At 37.4% G+C, this 27,516-nt stretch overlaps 1 long non-coding RNA gene across 1 annotated transcript in view; it reads right to left on the bottom strand.

The window, feature by feature from the left end:
• LOC311602916 overlaps positions 1-20,566 on the bottom strand; it is a 125,660-nt gene extending 105,094 nt beyond the window's left edge. The window contains exon 1 of the long non-coding RNA XR_014780897.1: positions 20,468-20,566. This is a non-coding gene — a long non-coding RNA (uncharacterized lncRNA). The remainder of the gene's footprint in view (positions 1-20,467) is intronic.
• Between the last annotated feature and the right edge of the window lie 6,950 nt (positions 20,567-27,516).

The raw sequence follows: 27,516 nt of genomic DNA, 5'->3' as shown, positions 1-27,516 counted from the left end.
GAGAGAAAGTACAGCATGACCCCTTCTCATGAACATCATTCACTAGGCAGAAATTGTGCTGGGTGAGTCCCTCAACAGACCCAGAGAAACCAGGGTTCTAAGAGGTCAATGATGTGCTCAAGGCCTGGCAGCTGCTAGCAGAATCAGAACCAGAACCTGGCTCTCAATCAGGGTTATTACAGTCTCCCACCGTGCTGTATTACAAGTGCAGGTGCCTGTCTGCATGGAACAGCGTGGCTGAAGAAATGGAAGAAAGTGAAAGTCAATGAGTCAGTGGCAGGTACACTGGAATAAGAAATCTGAGGAGGAAGAAATTGTGAGATAGGAACCATCCTTCGTAGTGTGTCTGCTTACATGACACTTCCTGAAAGGTCTTTGGTGTCACTTTGCTCCAGTCCTGAGACCTCTGTAGGATTTGTGGTGGGCTTAGGTCTGGGGAAGCAGACATCTGGCAAGATTCAGAGTTGAGTCCTGAGGTTGAAGGCCAAATGTGCGTGTGGGTTCTCCACCCTTCCCACTGAAGAAGCAAAAATGAGAGTGTGAACTCATGGCTGGCTTAGAGAAACATCCTCTAGGATTCACCTCATATGACTCTTCCCTTTAAAAATGGCTATTCTGTGATGTGCTAGTGTTGTGGTAATTTTAAGAGTTTGGTTTAATAATGTTTATTGTCCTGCCTATAATTATTATTACATCAATATTTTCTAACCCTTTAGCAATCAATGAAACACAGACACCTGTTATATTTTAAATTAGCCTCAGTTAACTGGGGAGACAGCAGATAATAATCCTCTAAACTACATTCCATATTGGAGCAGGTATCCCACACCCTGCCCCAATCCCACGCCATCTGCTTCTAATACTTTCTATAGAGCTACCTCCCATCCATAATCCCAAATACTTTCTAATTATCATCATCTGGGCCAAATCCCCATTCACACCAGCTATGTGCTTCTCCTCCCCTTAACCCATGGCACTGGCCTCCTCCTTCCTGCTCCTCTCCTCCAGGTCTTTTTTTTTTCTCCCTCAAGATTCTTTCTGTCTCCCAAAGCCTGGGAACCTTAGCCATTCCTATTTCATTTGCCCTGTACAGGTGTGATGTCCTTTTATTGTTCAAACAGGTTAGGCTCTTAGGCAAGGTACAATTTGGGGCACAGAGACAGCAAGGAGTAATTAGCATGAAATACATCAGAACAACATGCTAGAATCAAAAGTGCTGTTATTGAATCCAACAAAACCGGCTACCAATTTACAGCATTAGATTCTCATAACCACATATATATTCATGTTGTACCTTACTTCAATTTAATATCATATATAAAAATTATATGCCTTTCCACAGATTTAATTATATGCTAAAACGTTTTAAGAAATGTAAACAAGAATGGTGGTTTTGTAGGATTGTTGAAGAGATAGATAGATAGATAGATAGATAGATAGATAGAAAGATATACATATATGTTTATGTATATATGCTAGAAAATGTTGCATCAATTGTGAGAACAGATGATACTGGTTCACACAACCAAGAGAGAATTTTGATCAAGAGAAAAAAGAAAGAAAGAAAGAAAGAAAGAAAGAAAGAAAGAAAGAAAGAAAAGAAACACAACTCTCTAAGAAGGGACGGGGCGTATTTTCTGTGACAATAACTGAACGTATATAATGTGAGAACATCTGCAGCAGCTATATTGCTGAGTGTCATTGAAAAGACTCATTGTGCTGAGTCTTTGTCTGTCCTGCCTCAAACTTTTCCAGGAGGTTCTAGAATATATAGTTCCAAGCTGTTCCCTGCTGTGTATCACAGTAATCACATTTTCTGTCACTCCATACTATCTGGGCATCAGTAGGAATACACAAGGCTTCCAGCCCTTTCTTTTCTTCTCTCTGATTATTGTTCTAAATAGTCGAAAAGGGTTCACAGGACTGGGCTTCAGGTCTGTTTAGTACAAAAAGAGCACTGCTGCTTACTGTTTGTTCAAGCTGCATTACTATGGAGCTGCATTTTGTATCAAAATCATTATTTACATAGCTCCATGGCTTCAAATGATGAGCCTTCCCCAGGAAAAATTCACCCAAAACATAACATTAAGTATGAAGTCAATTTATTACCCCAAATTGAGTGAATAAAAAGTCTTTTAATTTAAGCTTTAAGTTTCTACTCAGTTCTTGGGATGGTTAATTTTTGTTATCAACCTAATTAGATATCAAATTAATTAAGCATTGCTCTGAGAGAGCCAGTCAAGCATTTCACAGAGGATTAACCAAGGGAGTGAAGAAGAGCCTGGAGAACGTATTGTAGCTTCCAGTGCTGGCCCAGTCGTATAGAGGTCTGAGGGAAAGCTATTCTTTGCATCTGCCTACCATGCCTCCTTACTGGTGAGCACATCTGTGCTACGCTGCCATCGTTTCCAGATGTAAAATCCCAGCTTTCTCATCCTTCTAACATGAGCTGAAAACCACTGGTTTTCCAGGATACTCTGGTCCTTAAGTGACAGTAAATGCTGAGACATCCAGCCCTGCAGACTGTGCAGCTACTTCACTTTTGGGGAGTTCCAGCATGTAGTGTTAGACTACGCAGCACCTACCAGGTAAATTACTAATAAATTCCCTCTTTAATTTATATGCATTCTGCTAATTCTGCTCCTCTAGAATACCATAAATGATGCAGTTTCTCCTGACAGAAGTGAGAGAGGAAAGGAAAGCAGAACTTTTTAAAGAAATATGTACCTCTTTTTCATGAGACACACTATGCAACGGTTTTAGTTTAGATGGTAGACCTTAGATCATTCACATTTCCCCCAACCTTAGACAATGTTATACTTTCCAAGGATTTTCTATGCATTGTTTTGCATATTACCTTGAGGGAACACTTCTTCACTAAGACAGATTCTGAGGACAGTGACTCCGGCCAGATTTGTGATTGAACCTGAAGAAATTTTAAAAATGAATGGAATGTCTTAGAACCTAGGTGTTTTAATTTTGACAACAATTATCATGAATGCAAAACTGACCAAATGATAGAGTCTTCCACATCATAAACACCAAAGCTGTATAGCCCATTTGTGTAGAAGACAGAGAGAAGTAAATTGCTAATAGGGCGTTGCTGTTTTTTTTCTTTTTTTATGATTTCCTCATTCCTTTGCTTATGTCTTCCCTCTCTTTCTCATTCTTTTTCTCCTCCTTCCTTGTTTTTTTAATTTTTTTCTTTTCCCGTCTTTTAACATCTTCCCACATCCTTGATATATTTTCTCTTATTAATTTGAAACACTGATTACAGAAACTTTAAGGTATAGTGTATATGAACTTTCCTATATTTTTGCAAGCCAATTAAAAACTAATTTTGTTTCCCATAACTCAGTAAGAGAAAGAACTAAAGAGGTTAACCCCCTACTAATTTGTTTTTTTTTTCAAATGTTATGAAACTACTTAAACTTTTTTAATATTGTATTTATGAATCTATTTAAACCCTTTAATTGATAATAATCTATCTACCATTTAGCAATAATCACAATGCCTAGAAATCCACTTGGACCTGTGGAGTCAGCACGTACATCATTTAAGCCATTTAACTGAGTGCTGTTTGGGAAGACTCAAGGTCTGTTAATGCATTATTTCTCATTCGCCACAAAACTGGAAAGCTGAGACTTTGAAATATTCCTCCCAGTAGGAAAAAAAAAAGCAGTAAAAAGAAAATGGTGTTGTTTAAAAATGATTATACTGTTGGGTGGAATTTAAAACATAATTTGAGTTTGATTGGTAACTTCAAGATATAGAAAAAATTCTAATACTAGCTTCTAATCAGTATGTAAATCACACTTCATATACCTTCTTAGCAATCCCAGGCAGACTGGACATCTTTGAACAAAGATTCCTGAGGACTTGTTAGACCCTCATCTTTCTGAAAGTTTAATTATTTCCAAGATATGAGAGAAGGTACAGACAAGCACCAAGACGTATATGGTTGGGAAGCCTGTCTCCCATTTGGTCATTGACTTAAAGTAAGTTGATGAAAATATGGGAAAATTAATTACATGCTTAGATAAATCTGATATAATTGATAAGTGAGGACCATATATGATATGGTTATGTACTGTGTTATATATGTATAACACATGTATGGACTGTGTTAGACTTTTCAATGCTATAACAAAATACTGAACAGAAATAATAGAGAAAAGATTTATTACACTCATAGTTTCAAAGATCTTAGCCAGCATTGCACTCAGGGGGAGCTCATTCTGTGGTGCAGGAACCAGAGATAGAAAGCTTGGTAGGCTGGCTTTCTCCCCTCTACAACATTGCGACACCAGCCTGGGGAATGGTGCTTCCTCACTCAGTTAAGCCTTTCTGGAATGTTCTCACAGATATGCTGCTGGTGTATGCTTATTAATTCTCAACGTGATTATCAAATTAACCACATTCAAGTAGAGTAGATATGTCCTGGGTTATTTTGTTCTCCATATAGTCTTCACTGACACTGTCAGGAAATGTAATAGGAAAAGACTAGATGTCTCATTGCCTTTGAATATGTCTAAGATGTCCACTGGATGACAAGGCTAATATGACATTTTTGAACAAGGATAAAAATTTTATCTTCTGAGAGTTAATGTTCTTAAAATCATGTGCATATCCGTGTTTGTATCCATATGTGCATATTTCCTTGCACCTATGCTTTTATTCACATATGTACTTGAGTACATCCATGCATATGACCATGTGTATGACCATGTGTGTGACCATGTGTATGTCTATGACTGTATCCTTGTTCCACCCATGTGTTTATCCAAATGTGTCTGCACCTGTGTATCTATGTGTGTATTTATGTGTAGTATATGTTCATATGAACATATGTGTGTGAACCCATGTATATATCCGTGTGTACACCCATGTGTATACCTTATGGGTTTCCTTGTGTGTATCTATATGGACATCTATAAACCTATACTCACATCCATTTGTGTACATCTATATTTACATCCGTAATATTCTGTGCACCTATATATACATATATTTGTGCATCCATATATGCATCCACATGTGTACCCACGTGTGCATCCATATGTGTATCCATATGTGCATCTATGTATGTACTCATGTATACAGCCCCATGTGTATCATGTCTGTATCATCTGTATTTCTTGTGGACTTATGGCTATGTATCACCTTTTCTACAGATACCACTCTGATCGGAGAGGCTTTAGATGAGTAGAATCCATCATGTCTGCGACCAGGACCACATGGGAGGCAGTTCATTTCACCAGCAGAACATTAGAGAACACTACTGGCCTCACAAAGTTTTCTATATTCTTGGATTAGATGTTGTTTCTGATGAAAACTGACAGAAAGCATTTCCTGGGTATTTTATTTCTGTCTACAAGGCAATAACCTCTTAAATAGAATCCCGATTTCTGAAAAAAGTCACTCGTAGTACTCAAAATAGTCCACACAAGGCATGTTTTTCAGACTGTGCCAAATCCGAGAAATCCCAAGTATGTGTAGTATGTCACATAACAGATTCTTTTTTCCCTTGAATATGGCAGGGAGAGGGAGGAGGACATATGTGAGAGGGATTGACTAATCACCCTGTCTGGAAGACACATTCTAATTCAATGAAGCAGAAGGAAACGGAAAAACAGACACCAAATTGAATATATCATATGTTGTCTAAAAACTGCAGTAGATTATAAAAAACAAAGCACTTCGCATCACATTTGTTGTTGGAGACCCAGAATGCTGATGGCTTCCTGCTCTGGTTTCCCTTTCTAAACAGGTTTCAAAATGGGACCACAACAAGAAGTTCCAACTCAGGAAAAATATGCAAAAATTCTGAAATATTAACTTTTTAACAAGCGTATGCTCTCACAGAAAACAACTGGTTAGACAAAAATTTCAATCCAGGGAAAATGGCACAGTGGCTAAAGTGCTTGCCTACAAGACTGAGCACCTGAAGTCAGATCCCAGAGCTCACTCAAAGCCAGATGTGGTAGTTTGCACTTGCAATCCCAGGCTGCTGTGCAATGGAAAGCAGAGACAGAAAACTACCCAGAAGCTGTGGGCAGTGCACTTGGCATACATAATGGCAAACAACACAAGACCCTTTTTAAAACAAAAAGGAAGGGGTGGCTGTCCTCTGACCTCCCTGATCATGTCATGTGCTCCAAAACTTATACCCAAACATGTGAACACACATCCTTATGCACAGAGAGAAGGAGGCAGGGACAGAGGGAGGAAGGGATGAGTAGAGGGAGGGAGACGGAGAAAAATTTAAAAAATGAAAATCTCTTCAAGCTGCCAAGTAGGGGAATGGTGACCCTCACAGACAACAATTGAGCCAGGAGAATAAAAGTTACTTTTACACAGCTATTTTGTTTGTCAAGGACAGTACAACAGTTTTGTTTGAAAGGTGTATAAGAAACTTGGAAAGAAGTGACAAATTACTTAAGAGTCCATGATAATGAGTAGATAACACCAAGATAAGGTGTTAAATTGGACTTATAAAGAGTTCAACAGAGTGGAGGTATGTGACTTAGGGTGAAGAAGATCGAGAAATTTACTTATGTCTCTCAGTTTTATTTCAATAAAATAAGACTTCCAACTTTAACAATCATTCAAAAGGTTAATTAACACACTATTGGAAAAAACTAGGTAGATCTCTTAGAGTTAGAAGCCAGCCTCGTCTATAAAGTGAGTCCAGGACAGTCAGGGTTACACAGAAAAACCCTGCCTCAGAAAAACCAAAACCAACCAAACAAGAAAAAATATCAGTTCAACTTATTTTACTTTCCTTTCAGCTTATACAAATACATTTAAAAATGGTTAAAAGAAAACAATACGATACCGTGAGAGAGATATAAAAATGCATCCAATAAAATGTTATTTTTCCGTACTTCTCAGTTTTCATCTATTACCAACAAAGCCTCAATGCCTTTATCTTTCTTATTGGAAAAGAAGTCAAACAATACATTCTCATCACGATTTCTCTTCCTACAACTCCTCCCTGAGCTTCCCCACCCCGCAACGTCCCCCAACTTCATGTCCTCTCTACCTCTCACTCTCTTCAGAAAACAAACTTTTTATCGTTTGCCCAATTGTTATTTTGAACATGTTTGTCTTTTGTTAAGCCTTATATACCAGTGGTTCCCAAAAGCTGTCTTCAGGAACAAATCTCTCAGCTTTGTGCACTGAGGTATCTTTGAATGCCCATATTCCCTTTGCTATTCATAGGTGGCGAAGGATGGAAGGATGCTTTCTTTTCTTCCCACACATTTCCCCCTTTGCCATTTTTTAATGCAATTACATTCAAAGTCACAAAATAGCAAAACAGCCATAAAATAGCCATATTCTGTGGAGGTGTGTGGGAAGAGGAAGCTCCAAGATGGAGCTGGTAGCCTACGTTAGTTCAAATTAAAAATAAGGTTGGCACTAACTTAAAGTGAAAAGAAACTTTAGTAGTTCAGAGGCTTTAAGACTGGGATCATGGGATGTCTCAGGATAATTAAGCAAAATAACAAAATGTGTGGCCCAAGTGAGATATATTGCATGAGCCAAAATACTTTTTAGAAGCAGTCTGTCATTCTTAAGCATATTCATCGATTATTAGGATAGGAAATGCACAAAAATCCCAGTCTGTCAAAGATGGTAAGAGTATAGTGTAGGTACAAATGAGTTAGTAACATCTAATTGACAACACTTTCAGCACAGTGGGACCTAGAAAGCTTTTATTGCTGCAAAAGCTGATTTGAAGAACTGAATCCTTTCTTTACTCAGTAGTCTTTCCTATACCCACTGCATTACTTTTGCCCTTCTTCATGCAGGTGATCTATCTCCTTTAATCTACAGTATGACAAACTAATAGCAATTGTAATAATAATAATTAATATTAATTAACTTTTAGCTAGGCAAAGATAATAACTGTGAGATCAATGTTAATGTTATTCTTTATAGAAAAGTTTCTTATTGCTTATTTTTATTTCTTTATTGAAAACAAATGTAATGGCAGAAAAACCATCAAAACACTAGCTTCTGTATTGCTTCATTATTTTTTAAGATAAGAGATTTTTTTTTTCTGGATTCATAATTACATGGCTATGGCCCCAGAACACAGATCTAAGTTACCACAAATTCCATGTTCCAAAGTGGGAATAGTTTCATAAAATTATATAGTTTTATAGAGCAAAGAAGGTCATAAACTAAAACAAGTTTTAATATACATTGGCAGTTCATCAAAGAGGTAGGTACATCAAAATGGGGAAAGCTTTTCTGCACCCTCAGGTGCTGCTACCTGATGCCATTCTTTGCTTTTGGGCTTGTCAAAGAAAGGAGTCGGCTAGGCTAATAGAATTTAAAAGGTGTTTATATATTAGTCACAGGTTGTTAGTTCCCACATACAGGTAGGCAAGAAATGACTACTGAGGGGGTCGGGGTATCCTAAAATGAGTTGATATAAAGCAATCAGCCTCTGGACCTGCAACATTCCAACCTTCCCAATCACCTAAGTTCTAATCAGCCACCCAGTCTCTGCATATGTACCTTCTTTCCAGGAATTCCTGTTGACAATTCTCCCTGTTAATCAAGTATCACATTCTGTGCATGAGGGGGCCAAGTATTATTTATTAATAATTAGAAGGTCCCTCGTAGTGGGAAAGCTCATTCCTAGGATCTGATGTAGATGAGGCTGAGTTGTTGGCAGGTCAACAGTCTTCAGAAGAAAGGAATTGCTGCTAAAGGCCATTAAGAAAGAAACTCCCGAATCATATCAGAACAGTGGTAAGCCATCATGATCTGCATTTGACTTATTTTTTCCTTACGTCCTCACTATCAGATGTAACATTTACATGTGACATACAATAGGATTGTCATACCTAAAATCAAAGTATTCTAGAACACAGTTTGGCTTGCTGATATGAAGATAATAGATGGAGAAAATATGTATTTTAAATAACCAAAAATTACATAGTTTTTTAATGGATTGACTGTATGTTTCCACTGTATTTACAGTATTTTTTTTCTGTATGAACTATCTTCCATATATTTAAATGAGTGTAGTTGGGATATTGGAAAGAGCCACTGTAGTACTTTTGTTAGTAAAATACAAATGTTTAACTATCTGTTTAATTCCAGCTAATTGTATTATAGGACACTACTGAAGAAGCATTAGTACTTAAGGTATTAAGCATCATGAATGTTGTTGCTATTAGAGATTGGTGTTTTTTCTGTACTTTGGATAAGGAGAGTTGGCTCTTTGGATACTTCTAGTTAAGGGAGTAAAGTTTAATTTTAAAACTAGATGTTTTCATTTAATTTCATGCAGATTTTGATGGCTAATAAAGAAAATGTATAATTTATAAAGCCAGTGAAAACATTTGAATATTTTAAACATGAAAACTAGTTTTGAATAAGGAAGACATTTAGAGTGACTAGTCATAACAAAAAGCATGATTAAATGAGGAGATATAGTAGCTATATTTGTAACTTCACTGAAACCAATATTAGTATCTAAGTATCACTTATAAATATACCAGATGGGATATTAAATACCATAAACATTTTAAATATTAAATATAAAAATACCTAAGAAGAAGCATTAAAAGTAAGAGAAATGTTAAGCTGCTTGTCATTGGTGTTGAAGATGAGTATCATCCAGCATTTTCAAAGTCCACATAAATGTGCTCTCAAGGGATGTAAAACTTTAGCCATGATGAGTTTTGTCCTCCAGGAGTGAGCTAGAAGTACCTGAATACACACCTGATCTTTGTTTCAGAAGAGTCATAGATGTGCTACGACTCTTTTTTTAATTGACAAAATTATCTGCTTTCTTTCCTTTTTGTTGTTGTTGTTTTTGTATTCCTGTAATTTGAGGAATATTCTGTACCTAACCTAGAATTTTAGTTAGTATAGCTAAAAATTCTTTACAATACTTGTTGCTATTGTATCTGTTAAAGATCAAATTTTATAAACAGTTTAAATATTTGTCCATTAAAACAAATTTCATAATCACTATATGATTTAATAGAAATATTCTAAGTAGGAATAACTTTTTATAACAAAATTGTTCTATGGTTAAAGCAATGACCAACTATCCAAAAACTAAATGCTTTGTCCAACCAGAAAACATATACAACTAAAATCTTATCACAGGTCTTAAATGTCCATTGATACTTGGAGAATGTCCTATGTCACGCTATGTTCTGTCACCTACACTGAGCCTTTATTGTTAGTCCAATTTTTAATTCTTTGATGACACACTATGTCACATAAATCACTATGAAAATTTATATGTGTGCATATGCATTGGTCCTCTTATTTAAGTACATAGAAATATTTCCATCACACATTACTCAAGAATAACTTCTCAAGCAGGTAAAAGTAACATTTTTTTCCACTTTCCTGGCCTTTAGTAACTTACAAATTAAAATAGTAAAAATTAAAGTTAGGAATGAAATAGGAAAAATGTAAGTGACTAAGCGGATGATGGATTAGGTAGTCTGATCAAGAAAAAAGTTTGGATCCTTTGTTTCCCACAAGCTTCAAAACTGCACTGTGGTCAATCATCATTTAAAATATTTGTTGACACAGATACATTATTGTATTTCTGTTTTCTTTCTTAAAAACAAACAAATGAGCAAAGAGAATGTTGATCCCTTGGAGGATGATTTAAAAGTTGTGTGCAGATATAAAAGAGTGACGCCTGAAAGTGCTCTTTCTTTCTCTGAGTATGTTGACATAATTTATAAACAGCTAATACAGAGACTATAAGATGCCACTCCTTAGATGTTCCATGGAGAGGAAGTACTTACATATGTGTATCTTTAAATACCTGATCATCCAGCATCAGAAAAAAAATCATGTTATTGAAAAATACTGGAGAGATGAGAAGAATGAGAGAAGCAATGAACTCTGGTGTGATCTTCACACCTTTACTCTTTTCAACAGTTCAATGCCACTGCACTATTGTATCCATTCAAAGGCATAGGTGATCTCAAAATGAACTGGTATGATGCTCCAATATCTAAATAGTAATATTATCAGAGCATGGCAATTAAGACAACAGAACATTTAAGTGGGGGCAGCTATGACCTGGCTGTAGTGAAGTTTATGTGGTTTCTTCTAATATTGTATAGTTCACAACTTAGTTGATTTTTTTTAAGTTGCTTGAAAATACTAAGCACCAAAGTAAATCCATACAATGCCATGGAGGGCATGTTCTTGATGTATTTGATATAAGAGCAAAGCTAATGGATCATGTAGTTCTACTCCTCAGAAATATTTCCAGAACAAACACAGCAGAGTGAAATAAGTGTGTCTGTCTGATAAAGAACCTGGAACAAATTTGAAGATTGAGATGCATCAAAGTGAAGCTCATCACTTGATGGCAGGTATGACTGTGCGCGCACTAGTGAAACGTCTTCAATTATGGAGGATTTGTTATGCATGGGCTGCTTTTGTTAGTAGAATAGATTCATCCTGGATATCCTTGGCAGCCATGCAGATTTTTGAAAACCACAGATAGACACTTTGTAAGTGACCTTTATTTTTATTGTTATCTACAACAAGAAGATGGGAAAACAAAGGACATCTTCTAGTAGTCTATTCACAAATAGAAAGGGAGACATCTGCAGCCTTATTTTCTATACAACTTCAGATAAAAGTAAAGTTATGAGAATAAATTGTTTCGGGTCTACAGTCATACTACCCTGAACGTGCCGGAAAATATGTGTATTTTCAGTATTTTGCATACTAACATAGAATGTCCATAATATGAGTTTCCTCCTCTGCATTTTACGTTTTACCCAGGTGGTTTCTCTTGCTTTGCCTATTCCTGAATGCATCTGATATGTGGCAGAAGCTGTTGCTAATGTATTTCAAAGCCAAAATACATATCTGTTATCTGAAGCACATTACAGGATCCTCAGAGCCCCTTATTGCCTCTCAGTTCCCTTCTGAAATCATTGCCAAATATTCCTTCTATCTCTTGGCTCTTGAGCTCCAATTTCGGTTCTGTTAATTTCATCCCAAGACAGAAACAGACCATGATCTAGTGGTTAGAGCACAAGGTGTGGCAGGAGCTCATCTGATGTCTGTGCTCCCTGGTGGAGATTGATTCACTATGTGGCCTTGGGCGAGTTACTTAGCCTCTATCGCCCCACATGAACCATGTCTTAATAATACCTACCACACCGGGGGTTATGAGAATTCATTAATAAACTATCATTATCGGTCTTCATTATGCACCTGTGTGCAGCCCCAAACAATCCCTCTTGTTATAATTGAGCAGTATACTGTGGGTTTTACTTTTTATGTGTGAGGAGGGACCTTGTATGTTCTCTCTACTCCTGCTCAAGTCAGCTATTCGGACCACACTACTTTATCTGAGTAATTTGGCTTAGTGGAACGTTTTATCTTGTACAGAATTCCAGATGTTGACACAGAGAAATTGAAGAGATGATTATTAGGCCAGCTTCCCATCCATTGCCAAGTGGCAGGCTCATTTTTCTCTCTTCAAAACTGCCAGCGAGCTGGCCCCTTTGCTTCTCAAAGCAGCAAAGTTTTAAAGAACCAAGGAACATTACCCAAGCCACAGTGCAGTAACTCTAATAAACTGCACCTGTGGATGGCTCTCTGGTTTATTTATATACAGTATCACAGGTCATTAACAGAAAATAACCCACTGAGATACAACATTCTTGTTTACAGTGAGGTTCTGGTGGTGACAGCAGGAATATAAAACACAAAATCAACAGGGAACACTGAACTAATAAAAAGACAAGGGTCTATAAAACATGGGAAAAAACAAAGCCAACTGTGCAGACAAAATAAAATAAACTTCCACCATAAAACAATCAAAAGCTATGGTATATTTATAGAGACAGGGGAACCCAAAGACCCACTGAGCAAGAATATTTATGGGTGTCAGATTGAAAGTCAGGAAATCTGTGTGCTGTTGAGATGAAGACTTGAGTGCCGGGACACATGTTTAGGAAAACAAGTTTATTTCCCTTACTTTCAGATGTCCTTATCAACCTTTCTAGCCAATATGCTTTTAGACATCAGGGCTCTTCAGTTCTGAAACTAAGCTTGATTAAAGTTAACATATACTGCCTTTACCAAATGGAACCTAAGAAATATGCATGCTAAGAAACTGCTTGATCATTTTGTCTCTATTACCTTAGTTCCTTGCATTCATGGCTAAGAATGCATGGCAGCTTTCTTTACAAATGGCTCCTCCCTAGTAGGTCCTATACTTTATGTTTCATGGAAGCCATTGCCTGGGAAGAATTTTCCTATTTCTGAATTACAAAATTTTAAATTCTGTTTCAACTATATGCTAATTTTTATCAGTCTCCACAAGTTCATAGATACTTATCTTTTAAGATGAGCAATATGAGGCTGACAATGAGTGTTCTGACAAGATGATTCTGGAAGGAAGAAATGGAGAAGGAGGATCAGTCTTATGAAACAGAATGAGATGCGTAGGTGTTTTGAATCTCAATCCTTTCTAGGCCAAGACACTACTGACAGTATACTGATAGTAGTGCAAAATTTTCAGAAGATGGGACAAAAGTCCTTACTCTATTCCAGAATATAGTTGAAGGTAGTTCTGCTCTTCCAGGTTTCTCAACTTTTGCCTTTTTAACCAAACTTCTAGGTATTTAGAAATGTTATTTCTTATTGTATGTAAAACCACAGATAAACAAAGAATAAAATGGGTCTACACTTTCAAGAATTTGTCCTCCATGTTGAAGCTAACTGTCTTGTCACAATCCTGGTCTAAAGGCAAGAACTCCATTCTGCTCTCTGTTGTACCTCTAGTACTTAGTATAATACTAGATAAATGACAGTTTTCAATGGATATGCTAAGTGAAATAATGAATAAATTAATGAGATATAGCACAGCATTAGGGCTATAAGCATACCACCAACAGAGAAATGTATGCATAGAAAGAACCCAATTTAGTGTCTGCCTCATATAACTGTCCAGTAGGTAGTGTCTTTTCCCTTTTTAAATGGGAGGCTGATGTATTGGAGAAGTATTTGTAGCTGGGTATAGTGGTACATGCCTCTAACCTCAGCACTTGGAAGGTGAGGCAGAAGGATGAGGATTTCAAGGTCATCCTCAGCTATACAGTGAGTTCCAGGCTAGCCTGGGCTACATAAAACCCTGTCGTCTGAAAAACAAACAAAAAAGTAAAGAAAGGAAGAATCGTCTATGCCCGAAGCACCAGAATTTCTGATAAATAAAGTTTAGAAGATGGTAATTTTTCAAAGGGCAGTAATACAACTAGGAAAAAAATCCTATATTATATGAGGAACTAAGAAGCCACAAATGTATAGCTCTCTAAACAGGTATGTTTTGCTAACATCTATAAAATGATCACTGCGCAGCCCATTTCCAATCATGGACGCTGTTATAAAAATGCCATTTTAAAGAAGATACAGATATCTGCACATGGTGGTGCACACTATTAATCCTAGCATTCTAGAGGTAGCGGTAGGTGAATCTCCGAGTTCAAGAGTTCGTGGTCAGCATGGTCTACAGAGTGAGTCCCAGGACAGCCAAGGCTACACAGAGAAACCTTGTATTGAAAAATAAAATGAAAACAGCAGCAACAAAAAAAGATACAGAAACATTATGTTATCTAAAAATAAAAGTGCAAATACTGAAACTAGGTCAAGCTATATAAATTCATTAATTATTCACATGTACCCTCAATTAAGAAAGACTGGTAAAGTTTGTAAAATGAGAAGGGTGATGCCTCCTGACTTTCCATAGTTTCTGCATAGTTTTGAAAGTGATAACCCAGAATGATGTCAATTAAAAATAAATAAATAAACAGAAAGCTGGAAAACCTAAAGGTTTCTGGCCAATGAGTTAACTGGCCAGTAGCTCATCACAAGGTGAGAAAAGACCAATCGTATGTTCTCTATAGATGTCTTTGTTTGCGCTACTACCCAAGAACACTTAGGAGCAGGCATTCTTTGCTCACATTCCTGAAGCTAGAGTTTCAGGAACAAGGCCTTAACACGTGTGCTGTGTGGTGCCATATAGGTAAAAAGCTTTTTTTTTTTTTAATTAGACTAAGAATGGGAATTGAGGAATGCTGAATGGATGTATCAACCGTCAATAAAGTGCCGTTTAGCCAATCAGCTGGCAGAAGGATAGGAAGTAGAAGGCGGGGCTTGCTGGAGAAGGAAGAGCAAGTTTGGCAGTGGAGTAGAGACAGTTGATTGAGGAGGTGGACAAAGGGGAGTTAATGGCCTGTTGATCATTATTAGTGATAAGTGCTTGACATATAAGTATTATATATCAGTTTAGAATAGTTTGTTTACCATAGTTTAGGAATAGATTTGTATTAGTATAGTTTCTGCCTGAAGCGTTGTGCTAGCAGCTTTAAAGTATACTTCAGACTCTGTCTTTATTTAGCTACCATAAGCGGAACCGATATTTTTTTACTGTAACATGTGCATCCTCCTGGACAGACAGCGTTTGTGCTCTAACAGGAGAGAAAGGCATGAGGAGAAAGCTAACTACAGCATGAAACATTCTTAGGGGCAATTTATTTATTTATTCGTTTTGGTTTTTGAGAGTGTCTCATTTGGTAGGTAAAGCCGGCCTGAAATTCACTATGTAGGTCAGGCTAACTTCAAACCCATGCCAACCCTCCTGCCTCAGCCTCCCAAGTGCAGAGATTACAAGGATGAGCCACTAAGCTCCTCATAGCTGCTTAGGGGCCTTTTGGTTAATAGTATCACACTGGCAGGGATATTGAGGGGATACAGGTAGATCGTAGCATCTTCTCAGACTCCTTTACCAAACATATTATCAAGAGAACAAGTAAGGAAGTTTATTGTCATACATATTAACACATCTTACCTATATGTGCTCCTCAGGGAAGGAGTATTTCTCTAAGGGTGGCTTAAAATCCACAAAGGATTTTCATAGAAGTGACAAGACAAGGAAAAAAGACTTTGAGTCTCTAGAGACAGAAAGTCGCAAGAAGATCAATACAGAATGAGCTTCATGGTAGAATAAACCTGCTTGGTAACACTCATTAGTAGGTTCCTGAAGTGTCACTTCAAGAATGAACAGGTCCCAAAGCAACTTCAGGGATCAGCTCTGCCCTTCGTCATAGACAATGGGTGGAGACCTCTGTGAATTATTATCCTGCTTTTAGGCCATCAGTGGAGAGGGGGAACCACACATATCTTCTATTTTTCCATTGACTGCACCTTCAAAATAAGCTTTATGGCAATGCTGTGTGTTTGGGGATACTGTATTCAGCATCCCTTTAACAGTAACAGGCAAATTGTTGGTGTGCAGTAGACTTGAATACATGGAAGAGAAAGCGGTTCCAACTTCTTTCTTTTACGCAGGCAAAAACTGCAGCTCTCAGGGAGCTTGCCTGGCTTGCTCAGAGCTGCACAGCTTTTTAGTGGTAAGCTGAGGGAAACTCTAGGTTCTGTGGGTCTGCAACTCCGTGTGTTTCAGTTTGTAGTCCACCACTAAGGTCAGTCATTTCCCCCAGGAGCTGCCTTTTAGATCTCTTCCTGACTTGAATCTTTAGCCACAAACATACATCTCTATTCCTGTTTGCAGTAAGAGATGAACTGGCATTGTGCACTTGTTTCTGAGGAGGAAATCGTTTTGTGTTGAAACTCAGCCAGACTGAGGAAGTCCTGCTGAGACTGAAGGAAGCTCACTCATCCTTTGCAAATGCTCTGGGAGAACGGAAAACATAAGAATTCTTGTCTGTGCAGTTTTAGCTAGCAGATATTGGGCAACAACCCACTGGATTATTTCCTTTGCACCTGTATGTAAATAATCCGAATGGAACTCATTAACATTTAAATTCTAAGTTACTAAAGTATCCAAGGGAAAACTGATTAGATTGACTTGATTTGGTGCCAATACAGTAAATGACTTAATCTTTTAAACAAATCGAGGCAGCAATCTTCCGTAATTTTGAAACACCATACTTTAAAAAAAATGTTATTTTGAAATGTGAAAGAAAGTACCTTATCTCAAACAGTTCCTTCTCTTTTATCAAATAAATGTTAATGTTTATTTTTAGAGTCACGGAGACACTAGCCATGGGTTTCCATTTTATTCCTCTAGTGGATTATTTCTAACCCAAATGGCTTTTATTTTTCTTTGAAGAGCCCAAATGCCTTTGGGGCTCAATATTCTTGGAAAATATGTAAATGATGGCTTTCCCCTGTCAATCTGCAAGTGAGGATTCAGTAAGCCCTTCACCCACATCATCTGTAGCATAATAGCATTTTAATTTAGAGTGAACCTTTTTGCTTAGCCCATATGTATCTTGTATATTTTAAGAAAAACTATTTACAGAGGCTTGTAAAAGTCCCTAGAGATGCAACATCTCATTTTCAATTCTGTTGGCAGGAATACTAATTACATTATCACATATTCAGCAGCATTCAGCAGAGTTATTTTTCATTCATCCTTAAGACCTGGCATGCCCACCAGGTCAGTTTCAATAAGCACTACCTTGAGAATCTCTGCTGATGGCACACACAGATAATTAGGTGGAGTGTTAGGAAGAAATCTCACCCACCAAAAGCTCAGCCTTGGAGATTTGCTCTGCTTCTCCTTCTTTGAGGAAGAGGGGAAAAAAGCCAATGGTTGCTAAAAATGAGAGTACATTTATCACCCAACCCTCTCACCCCCACAGGTTAGGGTTTTAATTGAAGTTTGGCTTTGGTCCTTAAAAGTAGAAGAAGGAGCTGCTGACTGTTAATACTGAAGAATGGTGAATGGTCTTCTCAGAGTTTTTGGTTCGCAAGATGCTGAAAATGGGTAGTTTCATTTGTAGGGGTTTTCTTCTGCAGCTGCTACTGAAGGAATGCTTCCTGGTTTATACTACAATCCTACACCTTTGAGAGATTTAATAAACACCAGTGGAATTAATGACTAACACTGCACACTGTCTGCATACCTTGCTCAATGAAGATAGCAGTGGAACTAGAAAATTCACCTTGTGTGTTCTGTTTTCTATGACAAGTTTTGGTAGTATCAACCCCAAGCTGGTGAGAAGACTGTATCTTTGACAATATGCAGATCTTGGAAGAACAGAATTTGGCAATAAAAACACAATCCAGAAACAGTTTAATTTCACACAGCAAATAATAGCTGTACTATTATGCCAAGATTATGGAAAAACCGAATTCTCATCTTTGTTACTCAAAATAAAAAAGAGAAGTTCTCATAGACCACATGGCACATTCCTGTGGGGTCACTGCACTGCATTGTAACTTGGTATTGTGTTTAACCTGGAATATCTACTCTTTTCTCTTGAAAGGAATCATCAATCAATCTGGTATAGCTTGTCCTACCCCGTCCTTTCATGGAGAAAAATTCCACCAGCAGCACCAGCAAAAGGTACAGTGGAAATTCAGAATCAAGAGGGAAATTTTCTGTTCAAGGCATTGTTCCACAGAATAGGAAAGCAGTCAAAAATACTGTAAGAAATCCAACTTTTTGAACATCTGTATTGTCATTTTTCCTAGTAAAAGAAGATAAAAATGAATATATGGAACAAATCCATGAAGAAACATTTCTAAGCTCTAATTGCTATAGAAAATGGTAACATTAGAAATATTTGTTTAAAAAATATATATGTATGTATATGTTACCACTTTCATACTAAATTTAACAGAATGTTTAGTTATAGTATAATTAAAAAAATAAATCATCTTTCCTTTTTAAAGTAAATTATTTAAGCTACCTCCAATAGTGAAAACATGATTGGTTTCACCTCTTGCCAAAATAAGGCAACTATATATATATATATAATATAGTAATATAAGAAAAAAAGCCAAAAGAATTTTACTTAGGCAAAGAATGTAGTCTTTGCCTCTTCTGGATATTTTTTCTTTTTTAAATTTTATTTAAATAATTTATTCAGATTATGTCTCTATTATTATCCTCTCACTTGTATCTTCCCATTTTCCCCTCCCTTCTCCTTTCACCCTATTCCCTTCCCCTAGGCCTGTGACAGAAGGGTACCTCCTCTCCCATCATAGGATCATAGCCTATAAGGTTTCATCCAGGTAGTCTGCTTATCCTTCCTCTAAGTGCCACCAGGCCTCCCCACCAGGAGGAACTCTTTCTCAAAAAATTGGGAATAGGGTTACCTCAAGACCCAGCTATTGCATTCCTTGAAATATACTTGAAAGATGCTCCACTACACAACAAGGACACATGTTCTACTGTGTTCAAAGGAGCCTTATCGTAATAGCCAGAATCTGAAAATAAACTAGATGTGCTCAGTAGAAGAATGGATTTAAAAAAAAAACTGTGTACACTTACACTATGGAGTACTACTCAGCTATTAAAAACAAGGAAAGCTTGAAATTTGCAGACAAATGGATGGAACTAGAAATGATCATCCTGAGTGAGTTAACCCAGACCCAGAAAGATACACATGGTATATACTCACTTATAATTGGACACTAGCACAACATGGATGTTCTCTGAGAGTCTTCAGTTAGCAGGGGAGTGGGACAGATGCCGGGACTTGCTATTGGGACTCAGGGTGAGAGATGTATGGGAGAATGGGGAAATAAAAGGACCCAGAGGGTACTAGAACCCTACAAGAAGACCATCAAGGCTGGCAGATCTGGAACCAGGGGGGCCTGCACAAACCACTGTACCAACAAAGGACAATGCATGCAGTAAACCTAGACTCCCCTGTTCAGATCTAGGCAACGGACAGTGCATTCTCCACAGTTGTGTGGAGAGCGCGGACTGACTCTGACATAAACTCTGGTGCCCTCTGGACATTTTTAACTTATGTAATGGCTTTATTTATTTTATTTATTTATTTATTTATTTTTTGGCTTCCTCTCTTAGCACTGCTCTAGTAACTTACAAATGTTAGCCATGAGGTAAGTGAATTGTGTTCTTCCCACCTTCTAGAGCCACAGAGAGATTTAATGCTGTTGCATAGTTTTCACTCTATAGGGAAGATTCTTTTTTGACTAATAGGGTAGAATTTAATGTCTTTCCAATCCTAATGTATGGCCAAAAGCACATCAACAGAAACTGAATGCTTCACTGGAGGAGAAAAACAACAACAACAAACAGAAGACCATGCAATCAGACATGCCTACTGTAATAGTTATGATGCACTCAAAGTTTATTTAGAACAAATCAAACTCTGTAGTAAAATGATCAATAGATGGTTAACAAATAAATTTAACTTTAGTGACTGGAAATGAATGTGGAAAATGTGCAAAGAGCAGCAGCAGTCTCAAAAGATAGAAATGATTCCCTAGGAGTGTATGCACAGACTTGTTAGTGTAAGAAACACAGTGAAGGCAAGTTGAAGGCATTCAGAGATCAGGACTGATAAATACTGCATATCCAGACCGAAATGAACCCCGATTGAGCTCACTCTCTTGGACCAAACCACTCCATTTATTTCCTGAAAACTGGCATAAAGCTTACCTTTTGTAGTCTATTGTGTGTGATTATCATTAATGCTGTGGTGTTTATCAAATGGCGATTCTATAAGGTGGAGTGGATTCAGTTTCCAACAAATATGTCCAATGTTTTCGTAAAGTCATGGAGCGGGGCTCCCAGATCACTGCCACAAAGGGACTGGCATCAGAATTTTTCAAATAAGAAAACAGCTTATGATTCACAGGACTTGGTTCTGCCTTTTTCAGCTTATTTTAGTCTGTAATGCCAGCCGGAATGACTAATGGAATTCACATGAGATTGATTCCTTTGTTCAAAACTGTCGGTGCAGGAGTCATGACACATGAAAGTTTAATTGAAGAGATTAGAACACTTATTATTTTAGCAGTTAGTCTCTTGAGTATATTTTACTTCCAAGCTTTTAAAAGTATTCTTTTACATATTGTCTATGCACATTTAGGGGCAGAATCACTTAGTTAGGATATGATATGCATGTTTATATGTTTTCAGTATGTGTGTGTGTGAGAGAGAGAGAGAGAGAGAAAGAGAGACAGAGACAGAGACAGAGGGGGGGGAATGGAGGTAGAGAGAGTAATACAAGGTAAATGAAGTCTGTAGTTGATCATTCTAGGAGACATTTAAGTACAAAGATTGTGCCTAGATCTTGAATTTCTTATTACTTGGGTTCAGCAGAGTTTAAATAGGAACAGGAGCTATGTCCAATGGTCCTTTGAACTAAGTATTTTTTCAATAGCATCCACCTAAATCTGTTTTAACAACCTGTTTCTGAACAGCATAGTTCAGTGTGCAGGGTGGGGCATAGTCTGTGACTATTGGGCAGAATTTGGGGTCCAAAGTAAAAATTACCTTTAAAAGTAGTTTCAATTACCCACAAAATGTTAGCATTAAACCTCTTCCTTAAGTGCAATTTTATTAGTTTTTTTTTCCAATAAAACACTGGGCATCAGATGAAATAATTTATATCTTATTTAAAAGGCTGTGTTGTAGGGCATGCGTAACTCTTGCCCTAAGAAGCAGGCATATAAAAAACTCTTCAGTGTCTTATGGAGAATGCTATGGGTGCCTACCTTCAGCACATAGAAGTTTACATATGAGAAATTGTGTGTGTGTGTGTGTGTGTGAGTGTGTGTGTGTGTGAGTGTGTGTGTGTGTGAGTGTGTGTGTGTGTGAGTGTGTGTGTATGTGTGTGAGTGTGAGTGTGTGTGTGTGTGAGTGTGTGTGTGTGTGTGTGTGTGTGAGTGTGTGTGTGTGTGTGTGTGTGTGTGTGTGTGTGTGTGTGTCCTTGTCACGTAACTTATCTTCATTCTATGGCAGCAATCCCAACTCAGTGTGGTTCATTTTAGGGCTACTCTCTGTATACTTTTTCAATGTGCTATTTATTTCTCAATTGCACAGACATATCTAATGTTTGTTCAAATTTACCAAGTTAAAGAGTATTCTTTAAACTTCTTTGAGGTAAGCTCCCACTGTTTTACCCGCTGAGAATCAAGCCAATACTGTGTCTTAAGAACATTGCTGTCGCTGATGTATCTTTTGGGACCCTAGGAGCAGCAGCAGCGTAGGAAACTCTATCGGTGTTATCGGTACTTGCTTGAGCTTTTGGAACAAAGGTGGAGAGAGTAGGAGGTAACACACCTGAAAGTTTAAATTGGAAGAGATCAGAACATTTTTTTCCCTCTGACTTACTAGTAAAGCTCTCAGCTTGGTGCACTTTCAAACGTCCCCTCTTGTTCACAGTTAGATCGTGACAGTGCTGTCTACAGAGAATACTTTTCTTATGTCCCAGAGAGCATCACTTTAAAAAAGAAAGCGAGAAAAGACCACCAGGCATGAATCCACTTGAACTGTTTTAAAACAATTACAGAGTCTTTTATCTAAGCAAATGTTTTCAAGTGTCTATTAAATCTTATCATTAGTGGCCTTGATGGTAACGTTGTCTAAGCTCAAGCTTCTGAGTCAGAATAGGTTCATTTTCTAAACAGGCCCTTGTGAGAAATTGTTCTTTCATGACAGATGACTGATAGGATTCAGTGAACTAGACCTTAACATGAGTGTTCTTGCCTCATTGTGGCATAATCTGATAGTGTGTGCTGCAGGGCTTCCGAAAGCTATGCTGAGATGTCACTCATTTATATTAAAAATAAAAATGGTAATTTTTCATTTTTTTTAGGTTTTCTGAGGGATTGCAAAACTAACAACCACATTTGCATTTGACCCAAACAATGATTATATAAAGAATAGTCTGTGAGATTTGATAACCTTTAGAAGTTAATAGACTTTAAATTATACACAAATGAAAAATGAAGACCGCACCTACCTTCTGAGAGAAACACTGCAAGAAACACTGGAAATGGACATGTTGGCTGGCTCTTGCATGCTTTACTTCTTTCATCAAAAAAAAAAAAAAAAGTGATGGGAGCTAGACTGAGAAAGAGAGACAGACGGGAATGTGGGGGATGAGGATGTACTTAAATTTGTCTTTAAGCCATTGACTCTTCTTGCTATCCTGTAAGTGGTCAGTTTCTAGTGGAAAATTTTTCTCTAGAAGAGGTTGTTTGTGTCTGAAAGAGTTAACACAGACTCTAACCCACCTAGTGACAGCAGAGTAGTGATATTCAGCTGGCTGTGACACAGAATCTGATCTCTGCTCATTTGTCGTGCCAAAATGGCATTGCTTAAGCTGTCAGGTGCCAAGCACCAGAAGCCTATAACCAAATATTCATATACCTGTGCTGTGCATCTAGTAACTGACAGCTCTGAATCTCATATCAATTTTGGTGGCCTTCCCACTGACATGTTCTTTGATTAAGAAAATAGTCAGCCAGAAAACTAGAGTGTCCCTAATGTGCCCACCTCAGTTTAACCTCCTTATTATGCTGGAATATTTTCCCTAAATTAGATTTCCTGTCCTCATAGTGGCAGTTTACATGAATTTAATACATTATAAAATGTGCAGTCCCCTTGAGATTCCGTGATAGATTGTGGTATTTGAAACTCCTACTTCCATAGGAAATAAAAGCCTAGGCCATGACCAAATATGTTATCAGATTAGCATTATCTTGAGCTAATGGTACTATAAATGCTTGTCACCCTATCTGCTTCTCAGGGCTGGTGTTGCCTCTTTTGTGGTTTGTGAGCAAAGGGCAGAAAGTTCCAGAGCTTTGTGGGCCACTCAAAATAGCCAGCCTGGATAGTCTGTTCTGTTCCATGTCATAATCCATGTTTAAAATCACACACAATGGGTCCCTTTCCCCTTTCCCCTCACAGCTACTGAATCTGACTAGCAACTACCCTGCATGGGCTGGAACTGTGAGAGTATTAGAATTACTTACAGGCTGTTTCAACTAACCCACATTGGGTAACTATGAATGGAAAGTACAAGAATCCAGAGTTTTTTCAGTTCAAAAGGCTAGATAGGTCTGTTGGTCTTTAATAGATGCTGAGATCCCAATGAAATAGGCTGTAATGCCAGTAAAGGAATAGACTTGCTAACCAAGTGAAAGTCAACAGGCAAAGAGCAAAAGCTTCCATCTTCTATGTCCTAATATTGGCTTCCAACAGAAGGTGGAAGGCATATATTTCTCTGGATCAAATACATGTGTCTTTCTACCTCAAAGGTCTGAACTGAAATGGGATCTAGCCACTTCAACGAAGCAAAAACAAACAAACAAACAAACAAACAAAAAACCCTAAACAAAACAAAATTTTACAAAACCCTCACAGGTGTGCCTTCCATTTTGGTGTTTAGTTTCAGATGTCGTCAAGTTGCCAAGCAATAATATCTATTATACCATCTTTCTTACAGTTTGGTGACTGCAAAACAGAATGCATGTATCAAAGTATTGCAAAGTTTTACAGGGCTTGATATATATATATATGGCTTTGTCAGTAAAAGGCTTACCATGCTCAGTGATTCAGCACAGATACCCAGAACCAAACATGAAAGTCAGGTGTGCTAGTGTGAGTCTGTAATTTTAGTACCATGTGTCAGTGGAGCTCAAATAGATCCCTGGGGCTCAGTAGCTATACATTCTAGCTGAATCTATGAGTTCTATGTACAGTGAAAGACCCTGTCTCAAAGCTAAAGTGGAGATTGGCTGATGGTGTCTTCCTCTAGCATTTACATGCATACATATACATGTATGGATTCACACATGGACACAACACACACACAAATATAAATAAGTAAAATAAAAGCTATTTTGCAATTTGAAGGTTTTTTTTTCAGCAAATTACATTTATTGGAGTAAAAAGTAACTTCTGTTCTGCAGTCTGCTGTTGGCAAGAAGTGGATAATAGTTACTAATTTATACCGATGGAAGAGCATTGCTTTCCTGATGATAGGAAAGTTCATTCTATTCTGTTCAGAGTAAGAATTTATTTTATTTAGAATTGAAAACAAGGGGGGAGGGGAGGCAATACTTACCACATTGTGTGTCAAAATTTACTATTAATTGAGGCTGTAAAATTGCTTTAAAGGGATGATGAAAAACTGCATGAGTTTTTCTGACAACTATTGAGATTATCACAAGAAGTAGGGAAGAAATGTATGGAGGGAAGAGCATAAGCTAAGCATGGGTATGGCAGGGGCTAATATGTGTGAGGAATAAGCTGAGGTTTACTCAGCTGGTCAAAATTAGTTTCTGGGGGCTGCAGAGATGGCTCAGAGGTTAAGAGCTTTGACTGCTCTTCCAGAGGTTCTGAGTTCAATTCCCAGCAACCACATGGTGACTCACAACCATCTATAATGTAACCTGATGCCCTCTTCTGACATGCAAGCATACATGCAGGCCCATTACATAAATAAATGAATAAACAAAATTAGTTTCTGATTTCTATTGACTTATATATTACTCCTCACTTCTCCATCAGAAAAGGCACTGGCTGGCTAAACCTACTTTAGGAAAAGACTAAAATATTAAGCCAACAAGTAAAAATACCATTGTTTTTGACAAATGAAATACAAATAAGTCAGAGAGGTAAGTATATTATATTTGGAAGCTGCATATTCACATTACTCTTTTAGTAAATGGCTATCTGTTGGAGGATGTTTTGAGTAGTGAGTATTCAAATGCTGATTTCTGTGCCCATAGATCTGGCTGCAGTCCAGATGTCGGCATTTTCATTTCTGTTGAAGCATCTCCTGTCTCAGTGTTTTCTAAACATTGTTCTCCATCACCTCGGATTGGCTAATAAAGAACTATATACATCCTATAGCGAGGCAGGAGAGTTAAGGTGGGACTTTGATCCTGGTTAGCCACAGCACAAGATGTAGAAAACAGACACAAACAGAGAAGAAATCCAAACACAGCCAAACCTCTGATGAGGTAAAAATATTTGGAATTATGCTTAAGTATTAAGAAAGAAACAGAGTGGGTATAAAAACTCATAGACAGATATAAATAATTTGAATTAAAAAATAAAGTCTTTAAATGGAGTTAAATACAATTTAAAAGAATAAGGCAAGTAAGGATAAAAAATAATACAGAGTTTTTAGAGTCTATATAATGCTGTGTTAAATGACTTAAAGAAAGAGAGAGAAGTTGAAGAGACAAATGGCTTAACTGCAATTGAAGTATTATCAATTATGATTATTTTCATGTTGGTATTTCTTATACTAGTCTTAATAGACATAATGGATTTTTTTTGTGCCTTCTCATAGAAAAGGCTTTATAGATACAAGTAAAAAAAAACATGAAAAAACACAGACAAACCTTAGAAGAAAAAGTAGAAAAAATATAAATAAAAATAAAAAGAAAGTAAGAAAGAGACAGAGGAACAAAGACCAGGCCTACTGCTCCAGCCTATAATGAAAATAAGAAAGCCATGCAAAGGTTATCAGAAAACCAACCTTAGCTTATTTGGATATTGTATGACAAGTATAGTAAACCATAAATACCTCTGAAATTATAAAAAAAATTCAGGTGGCATCCTATATAAATGCTAGATTAAAAAATGCTTAAGGATACAGCTTCACTAGGAAAAATAATCTCTAAAGGTTTTAAGCAGCCAAATTGTCAGATGTATTCATTGTGACAAACAAGGTCACTTGAAAAGGGATTGTAGGCAATGTGGTGCTAGAAACTCTGTTTTCTAGAGATAATCCAAAAAGAAGGCTCTGGCCTTCTGGACTACGCAGAAGGTGTGGCAATTGCCATCATTGGATTAATGAATTTAGATCAACAAGGGACATACAAGGTTACCCTTGTCAGACTATTCTCCAGGAGAACCCAGTATCAAGTCCAAGTCAGCCATTTCAGGTCAGCAACAGAGAAACTCATCTGCAGAGCAATTAATCAGCATTGCTCTGGATACAGACATTAACAACCCACGTATCAAATTCAGAGCAGATTCTGTAGATAAAATAGAAAATTCAGGAGTGAGCAAAAAAGTATTTTGGCAAATTGCTATAAATGATGAGACCAAACTTAAAGTTATAGTTAGATGAAATTGCAATTGAAGGCTTGGTTGGATACAGGAGTGGATGTAACAGTTTCACAAAATTCCTAGAATCCAGCTTGGCCACTTCAAAGGGTATCTACACATCTCCTAGGAATCGTGATACTGTCTCAGGCAAAACAAAGTCTAAAATGGATTAAATGCACAGGACCAGAAGATCAAATAGAAAAATTAAAGTCAATAAAACTAGAAAAGCTTCAGCTATAAGACAACACAATCAGACTCTACATGCTGAATTAAAAATACAGATTCTGTTCAATGATGTTTCCTTAAAGCAATGTCATACAACAGTTTATATAGTGAAGTTTCTGTTAATGTTGTGTGGGTGTGCTTCTGTTTTGATCCCAAGTGTGGGAAGTGAAACCGCCTTTAGTTTGCCCACAGCTCATAAATAGTCTCATGAGATAGTGCATGATGTTTTTCAGCTGGAAAGAGACTCATGATAAAGGGGCATGAACTTTGCCAGCTGGGCATGGTTTTTGCCAGCTGGAGAACATCCTGTTGCAGACTCTGAGAAGGTATAAACAAGAATCTAGAGACAGAGAGGGATCGCTTCACATTGCTTGGCTTCCAAATGCTTGGCTTTGTGTCACTTT

The sequence above is a fragment of the Acomys minous genome (genome assembly GCF_964271855.1).
Source record: "Acomys minous genome assembly, chromosome: 8".
Lineage (NCBI taxonomy): Eukaryota > Metazoa > Chordata > Mammalia > Rodentia > Muridae > Acomys > Acomys minous.
The sequence above is the reverse complement of the archived record's forward strand: the minus strand, read 5'-3'. Positions and strand labels throughout refer to the sequence as shown.